The following is a 9,586-nucleotide window of genomic DNA, read 5'->3' on the forward strand; positions in this document are numbered from 1 at the left end:
TCCTAATATGACATATTTTCTCGTGGCATATGTAGCTCATAATCATGATATTAATATTGCTTTACAATGTTCTCTCTCTTTCTTTCTTTTTTTAATATGTCTCCTGGATGTCAAGAAATTAGAAAAATGAAAAATCCTATCTTATGAATTTTTTTTTTAAAAAAAAAGTACAACTTAATATCGTAAATATTCAAATTCTAATAAAAATAACAGAATTAATTAATCCAATCATGAATTTTATTATTTATACATATGTTGTTTCACTACATGCGATTTGTTTCACTACATGCGATTATTTCATTTTTTTTATTAGCCCTACAGCAGTGACTTACAACAAGCGAATAATCAAAGTTTACATAATATTGTATAAAAAAATGTTTTTCATTATCAAATTCAAAAATCGATTTGTAATTTGGCCTATAATTGATTGCATTTAAAAGCAACCAATTATTATTCACATTTTTCCTTCTCTGTTTCTGCTAAAATTTTTAAAAATTAGTAATAATCATGGTTTATTGGGATTCCAGTCAGTCAATCCATTATTAATTGGTGTGATTAATGTCTTTCAATAATTACTCAAAAAATGGAAGAAGAAATTAAACTTGACAAACTTCTGCCACTTAAGACACTGCCGACACATTATTGGAAATTGGATTTTGATGTTTTATCATCCCCCAATAGAATTGTTTTTTTTTTTTAAATTGACAAAAAATAGAGTTTTATATTTGATTTATGAAGAAAGTAGGATTAGTCTTAATCTTTGTCTTATTTACTTCTTGTTGAGTTAGTTTAGTTTTATTTTTTCCTTTTTGAGTGTTTAGTTAGTCGTAGCAGATCTAATTTCAAAAATATTTTTTTAATTGAATAATTAAACAATTTTATGTAAAATTAATCATACTGTATTTAACAGTAACGTGATGTAACTGATCCATCAATTTTATGGAAGTGTTATCCACTGGAAACAAATCCTTAAAATTAAAATATATTCTAAAAAATATTACTCTTTTGCAGTTCCTGTAATACGTTGAATTGAAGAAATATTTAACAATTTAATTATTTGAAGTGTGCGATTAACAATGAAATTTAATAAGATCATGTTGTTTGTTTTATTAATTAGTTCCATTGTGCAGTTGAGAATATTGATTAAAAAACTACCAACCGTGTGTGACTGTCCAATCATGAAAAGAGTTAAGAAGCATTATATAATAATATAAGGTCATGATGAAGATGTCAAGTGAGAAGGAAATTCAATTGAACGGCCAACGTTTTTCAATCTCGTTTTACTCATGTACTCTCACCCCCTCTCTAGGAGATAAGTTTTGGGTGATTTCGACTTTTACAAATGTACATATTTTTTTCTTTTTTCTTTTTATTACATAAGCCTCTTAATTAATTAAATAATAGTAAATAAACAGATGAACAAAACTAGACAAATTTGGACACCATTAGAACACAACTTAAATATCTTGCCCAAGAAAAAGTAGTCTACATATGCCCAAATTTTCTTACAGAAATTTGGGCACACATTCGATGCAAATTCATGTCAGTTAGTGACAACTGGGGCTTCCATAATTTTGGTTTATATACGATAGGCCAAGCTATAAATGTTTCCACTTGATAGTTGATAGTAACACACACAATATCTTTATCACAAGTGCCCATACATTTAACACGTATTGCATATTCTTTTTGTAGGAGCAAAATGGGCAAACGGAAAGTACAAAAATAAGTTCATTTTAGCTTATAAAGTGGTCTTTTTCTTAGCTGTCCCTAGTCCTAACTATCCACAACCACTCATTTTGTTCTTTGTAGGCATAAAATTAGTGTAAGAATATTTAAAGGTATAATTAGAGTCAAAATTTAGTAACACCAACATAGTAAAAGAAAATGGATCAAATCTAGAGTAATTGTCAACTCGTTTAAAATAAATTATTAAATTAATCAACAACTCCTTATTTGAGTTAGTCAAATACTTTTGTCTCATCTTTGCGATCAAGTTCAAGTCAAAATCTCAACCAGCATTGAGTTAGGCTTCAAGTCTGACATGTTGAGATTATTTTTTATTACCAATATTGTATTTTACTCTCTAATATAATGTTAAAATAATAATAGTAATGAGCTCGAAAGGGTCAAACAAAAAGATATACGCACGCAGTAATTAAATTTTGAAAAGCCTATTGTTAGAAACAAAATTTGCTTGAAAATTAGAAATCAAATGGCGGTGAATGTGAGATAATCTACTCATGCTATTAATATGATCAACTATTAGATAATAGAAAATCATTTGTGAGCAAAGGAAAACAAATCACATGGTACATGATCGTCATCGCAGTCATCGAGAAAGAAGATAATAAAACGGCTCTCGACCACCGACCAGGAGACAGAAAATTATTAATTTGCTTAAACGATAGCAATTGTTTATCTGTTTTTAAGCATTACAGCTGTGTTTTGTGCTGGATAACTGCAAAGCTCAGGCCCGTGAAATCCGATATGAGTGAGCTGTATTCATTCTTCCAGATTTTATGTTGATTGATGAAACAAACAAAATATTTTCAATTGAAGGTGTGAAATGAAATACGAAATCTTAGAATTTTACTTATTACATATTTGTGTAATATTTTACTTTAAAAGGGCATAATTATGATTTCGTCTGAAGAGTTAACGGTTGTTCAAATATCGTATACTTAATCTAACGTCAGTTCTCATCTAAGGTGCAATTATTCTCTTAAACACCTCTTATTACGTATTTTTTACTTAAATTTTGTCATGTGATAAGATAGTGTGAGTTAATTTAAAATATGAGTTAATATTATAAACTTCCATATATATATATACCTCAATCAAGTAGTCATGAAAATGATTATTTTTTTTAAGTTTTATTTTCTAGAAGAGTGAGATCCCAAAATCATCCCATCCCAAGGACTATTTAAAGACAAACTATAGGAAAACTACATTTTTTTTCCTTGAATTAAATTGACAGAAAAAGATGTACATTGCGTAGTTCCCGATTATCCCTGCTTGCTTCTTCAATTATTGGACACCCAGCTAGCATAAATACAAAACTTTCACATCTCTATTGGAAATGAATTTGTTTGAAGGCAAACGATTGGAGACAGCAGGAATGGAGAATGAGATAAGGATTACTATTTTTATGCTCGGGGGGCAACGCATGCGCCAAAGCTGGGCCATGAAAGTAACAATACGAGAGCATGCTAATAATATCCACTACATTACTAATTTGAAGTATATATTCTTTGGTCAGCATTAGAGGCATGAAAAAAGACATACATGGTGCCTCAGTGCTTGTTTCTTTCATTTTAAGAATGTGATTGTCAATTTTTATTTGATTGTGGTTATGGAATCCCAAGCACTGAAGAGATAATGTTTGAGAGGAACGGGAAGTGATTTTTCACTTTTTTGAAGGATTTAAGCTTGGATATTATAGATATTGGTACGTAATTGAGGTGGTGTTCATATTTTAGTCAGAAATCTAAATAAATTTGAATTAATAGATGAAATCCGAATTGATTTGAATATTTAAATTTAAATAATTTATTTAATTTTCTGAATATATGAATATAAGAATTACACTGTTTATTTTTTTAATTCTCTTGTCGAGTCATGACTAGAGAAATTTGACGGCAAATAATCACGCCGAGTTATAAATATAACATATATATATCTAATATCAGTAATTTAAATAAAAATAAAAAACTACAACACAAAAAAATTAAGGAAAACTATCCAACGTCCACCCGTTTTTTCACCGTTTTTTTAAAAATACACAATTTGTTTTTTGCAGCACTCGCCTAAAATTAACATTTTTTTCATTGGTCCACTCTCGTTATAATACTGTTAGAACTTTGCTGATATCATAAGGGTAAAATTATCATTTCACAACAATACAGTGGTGGACAAGTGCAAAACAATATAACTTCAAATTGAGTTCAGCAAAAAAGAATTAAGAATTGTGTATTTTTGAAACAATACGAAAAAAAAAGTAATCGGTGGATAATTTATTTTTTACATTTAAGGGTAAAAAAATTATTTATATAATATTCCGTTAGTTTTCTTAACAGCCTTCGAATAAAAATTAAAAAGCGAAAAGAAATATAATTTTATGTGGATTTCAATAAAAAAAATTATATATTTTAAAAAAAATTAAAAAAAAATGCGGACAATGAATAATTTTTCAAAAATTAATACTTTTCCAACCTTCTCACCTCAATAATGACACAGCATGGAAAGTCCCAGGGCTACTTGCCTACTTCGTACAGTGAATATGGAGATAATTGTGAATAGTGTTCAACTTCCTTGCTATTTGTTTTGTAATAAATCCTTCGCTGATGGTGAAAGCGGCAGAAAGGTGTCAGTGGAAATAGAAAGGTTAAAAGGCACTAGGAATCAAAGCATGGTTGAAATTTGTTTCTTGATAAAGATAAGGGAGAACCGGAGAAGCAATATGGTGCAGGCACCTTATATTTTTTATAAAGCGGATTCACTATTAAATTGTACAGGTTAATAAAATACTGTTAAATTGTGTAGCTTGATAAAATTATCTTTGAAAGCACTATAAAATTATAAGGTTTAATAGTATATCTACAATGATTCTATTAAATTATATGATTTAGCAATATATTTGCATGAAAAAAAATAATCTACAATGATTCTACTAAATTACATAATTTAGCACGTGTTCACATGAAAAAAAAAAGATACTTGTATGAGTGAAGGACCATATATACATACGTACATACGTACATACATACATATATAAAAATGTTCAAATTCGAAATTTTAAAGTGCAGAAACGTCCGGAAAAATACATAAACCATGAGGTTTTAACGCTTCTCCAAATGTTTCCCGCACTTTAATATCCCGAACTAGAAAACTATATATATATATATATATTTAGACATTGTATTAATTACTAGATATTTTTAGAGTGGCCATATCGAAATTATTTTTGAAAAATTATAATATGTAGATTTTTTATTGAAAGGTTTGTCAACAGAGATAAAATAACAACAAATAAGAATTTATCTTTAATTAGACTTCAAGAAATTTAAAAATAGACACTAAGATGGCTCATAATTTGCTAAGTACTTAACTAAAAAAAATTATGAAAGAAAAGAATAATAAAATATTCCTATAAATCAAGGTAGATATTAAGGGGTTATTTGTTTTTCGGCTGAAGTCTGAATTTGAATTATTTTTAAACATTTAAAATTTTTATTTTGTTTATTTTTTTATCACTTATACCTAATTATAAGATGTTTAGGTCTGAATGAAAAAAAAAATATATTATAACTTTTATCTCAATAGCAAAATATTTGAATGGAATTTTAATATTTTTTCTTATTAATACCCCTATTAAATAAATTTATTTTCTATTATATAAATTATCCTTTTATTATTTTTTATTTATCCCTTTTTTGTATGTATATTCAACTATTATTATTATCTTTTTTGGTGATGAGAATTTTAAACATAATAGCACTTTAGGTGAATGCATTTTATAATAGGTCCCATCTCTTTATATTTATATTTATTATTTTTATAATAGATTTTGAATTTTATTTAATACATTAATTTTAATTCCAATGATTAAACAAGTATTGATTGACTTATATAATTAACAAGAAAAAGTATAAATATAATATACTAAAAATAACATTATAAGTATCATATGTCAATGCAAAAAATACGTGTGTTTGATATGTATTTTGCTTTTCATGCTTTGTTAAGGTAAAAATTATCATTTTTTTACTAATTAAATAATTTATTTATAACTTGTCATGTGTTTAACCAATAAATATAAGTACTGTTAATATTTATGAAGTTAATATGTCAAAATATCATATTTAAGATTTTTAAAAAAAAATAAGTTAACACTTATATTCAGATATTGAAAAAAGAAAAACAAACATGTCATTCAGATATATGTATTCAGACTTATTTAGATTTTAGTTAAATTCAGATCCATTCAGATTTCAGACCAAAAAAAAAAAAAAAAACAAACGCTACCTAAATTAAATCACAATTCCAAAATTAAAATTGAACTTGAGATGATCAGATTATAAATAAAATTCCTTAATTTTAGGACAAAAAGTAAAATCAAGCATTTAATATGGTGTTTTATTTTTTTATTTATATCACCAAAGTTAGAGGGCAAAGAGTGAGAGAGACTTGGGTAGAAGAAAATGAGTTAAGGTTGATATGAATAAGTTAAAAAAGAATAAAGGAAAAAAATGAAACATCATTAAAAATATTAATAATATCACTATAAATAAATCTATTTCGAAGGGCTTATTTAAAATTTTCCCAAAATTTTGGACGGTTATAGCCCATCCTAGCCCTTATGTGGCTTCCCACTGGAAGATACTAATCCAAAAAAACCCCGCCAAAACAAATAAGAAAAAGGGCGTGGATATTTTACTTCATTATTTTTATAAACTCACCCTACCTCGAAAGCATAATTACAACGCATTCACATTATTTTATAAAATTATAAATTAACAATAAATTTAAATAATTAATTAATTAAATCATTTTTATAATATTGTTTTCTTTAACTTAGTCTTTCAACAATCTTTATTTATTTAAAGTTGATATAAGATAAATTTGATTTGACCATTTTACCCTTAGATTATAAAATAACCAAATTACCTAAAAAATATTTGTTATTGTAACTAATTATTTAGGCATTTAGTTTCTATAATCTAATATCTTTTATATAAAAATTAATAATTTTCAATACTCCACATGTCCTAATTATATCTTGTTAGGTTAGTGGAAAATTAATAATCGTACTAATAAAGTACTACTCATACATCATTAAAGTAAAAAAAAATTATTAAAATTAAAGTAAATTTTTAGATATTTTGTAACTTTTACCTTATGAGGGTAAAATAATTGTATTAACTTATGTTAAAGCAACCTTATTGATCAAATAAAATAAATATAGTCTCATTAAAAAAATGAATATGGATTTAATTGATTAAGTTTTTAAACTTCTTCTTAATTTGAATTTTTAAAAATAATGTGCATTTGATATAATAATTTTCTGAAAAGGGTAGGGATATTTCCACCCCATTATTTGTGTAAACCCACCCCACTTCTAAAAAATATTTACAGTAAATACACATTTTTTTAATAAATACAAATCAACAAAAATTTATGTAATTAATCAATTAAATCATTCTTATATTTTTTTCTTAATTATTTTTTTACTATTAAAGTTGTTTAATATAAATTCTATTTAATTAATTTGCTTTATGACATAAAATGACCCACTTGCCCCAAAAAATATGTGTTTTTGTATCTAATACTTTAGGCACTTAATTTTGTGACTTATAATCTAACTTCTTAAATGAAATCTAATAATTTTCAATATTTTACATGTACATGACATAAATTTGATAGCCTAATAATTTAATGAGCATTTTCTCATAAAGACATTATGTTAGTTTAATTAAAAATTAATAATCATACTAATAAAGTAGAATGAAATATTTAGAAACAATGAATTTTGTATAAAATTAAAAAAATTGTTGAAGTTAAATTAAATTTTTGGTATTTTTACCTTTTAAGGGTAAAATAATCCATTTAAATTTAGGTTAAAGCAATCTTATTAGTCAAATATAATAAAAAAATTTACGTCACAACAAAATAAATTAAGGTAGATTTAATTGATTAATTCTTTTAAATACTTCTTTGTTTGAAATTTTTAAAAATAATGAGAATTTTTTGTAATTATTTTCTAAAAGTGAGGTGGATTTACAGAATTTGAGGGGTGGAAATATCATCACCCTTCTAAAAATGGGGTGGGTTTATAAAATTTATAAGGTAGAAATATCATCCCCTTAAAAAAATGAATATATTTTAAAAATAGTATTTTAAAATAATTATTTAACCGTTATAATTTGAGTCAATTACTTAGTTGACCTTTTTATTTAGAATAATCACTTAAAATGGTATTTTTATATATTTAATTTCATTAAAATCGCCACTTTATTATTCCCTATTTTTTATCAACTACATCTACATGTCTGACTTGTTAGAATGTCTGACTTATTAGAATTTTAAGTTATACCATACAAAATATTATTATTTTTCGTTAAAAAATTAAAGCCGATGCCTACAAAAGTAATGATAAAGACTATGATTTTTTCAAAAATACATATACAAACTAAATAGATAATTAAATCAAATAATAGGGACTAAAAAAATATTTTCTATGAAAAATTTTTTGAAGGGGACAATTTTATGCTTTTTCTTGTTTATCATGACATCACTGTATTTGTTAATTTTGTTATTGTTTTTTTTTTCATAGATGTGATAAAAGTTATTTGTAAGTTACTTGGAATATTTGTTCCAACAATAAATTAACTTCCTTGTCAAGTAAAAAATAACGACGGTGAAGTAAAGATAATTTTGAGAATAAGTTAGATTTATATGTTCCTATATAATAAGTTAACCAGAAAGTCAACTTCAGATTAAAGGGAATTATTCTATAAATTTTAAAGAAAATCTACCCTTATATGCCCACTAAAGAAAATTAAACCCAAAATAATCATCAAATGAAAATTTGAAATTAGGGCGTTGGCGTTTTTGTTGGGACTTAGGAGCCTTGGGTTTCTATTAGGACTTGGGTGGAGTTATTTGTTTCTCGAAAAAGGGCATGTGAATCATTGGGGGTAAAGTCATTGCTGAATGCTGATACTGTGTCTTCAACTAAAGAACAAAAGAATAAGGATAAGGAGAATCAACAAGGGGCCGATTGCCATTGGATCCCAAAATCGAAAAGCACAAGAAACGAGAAAAGAATTAAATATTTCTATATATATATCTATATATATATATATATATATATATATCAACATGTATATATGAGTAATTTTCCAATCAGGGATCTCTGACTTTAATAAAATCAGGAATCTCTAACTTTAATAAAATTAGGGATTAGTTAAAAAATAAAATAAATACATACTCCAATGCACTGTATTTTATTAAGTAGTGTAGTAAAATATAAACTTTTTTATCTTTTAGCTAATCTCTGACTTTATTAAAGTCAGAAATTTCTGATTAGAAAACTATTCATATATATATATATATATATATATATATATATGCATCTATAATTCTGGATATCGGTTTTGAATGAAGATCACATATATATTAGTTAATTTTTTGATTGCAAAGAGTCATGGCAGCTAGGCCTAGGGTGGTCCATCCAATTAATTTGATATATATCCTAAACTTAGACATCTTATTTTTCTACACACAATATGTTATTATATCAAACAGATAGCATCAATCCATGCCTCAACTATTAGAATAGAGACACATTACTTGATATAGATACATAATATATAATTTATGATTATGTTATGACATGCAATGCAAAGAACTTGTATGAGGACCAAATAAAAAACGCCAAGGTGGATTGTTTATTCATTTCATATTCTTTTTCATTAATTTTATCTCTATTTAGATAGATGGGATATTATCCTCTAAATTAAAATGAAATATAAAAAATTAATTATTTACAAAGATATAGTACTTTTATAAATTGCATTTCTAG

This window comes from Citrus sinensis, chromosome 3, assembly GCF_022201045.2.
Source record: "Citrus sinensis cultivar Valencia sweet orange chromosome 3, DVS_A1.0, whole genome shotgun sequence".
NCBI lineage: Eukaryota > Viridiplantae > Streptophyta > Magnoliopsida > Sapindales > Rutaceae > Citrus > Citrus sinensis.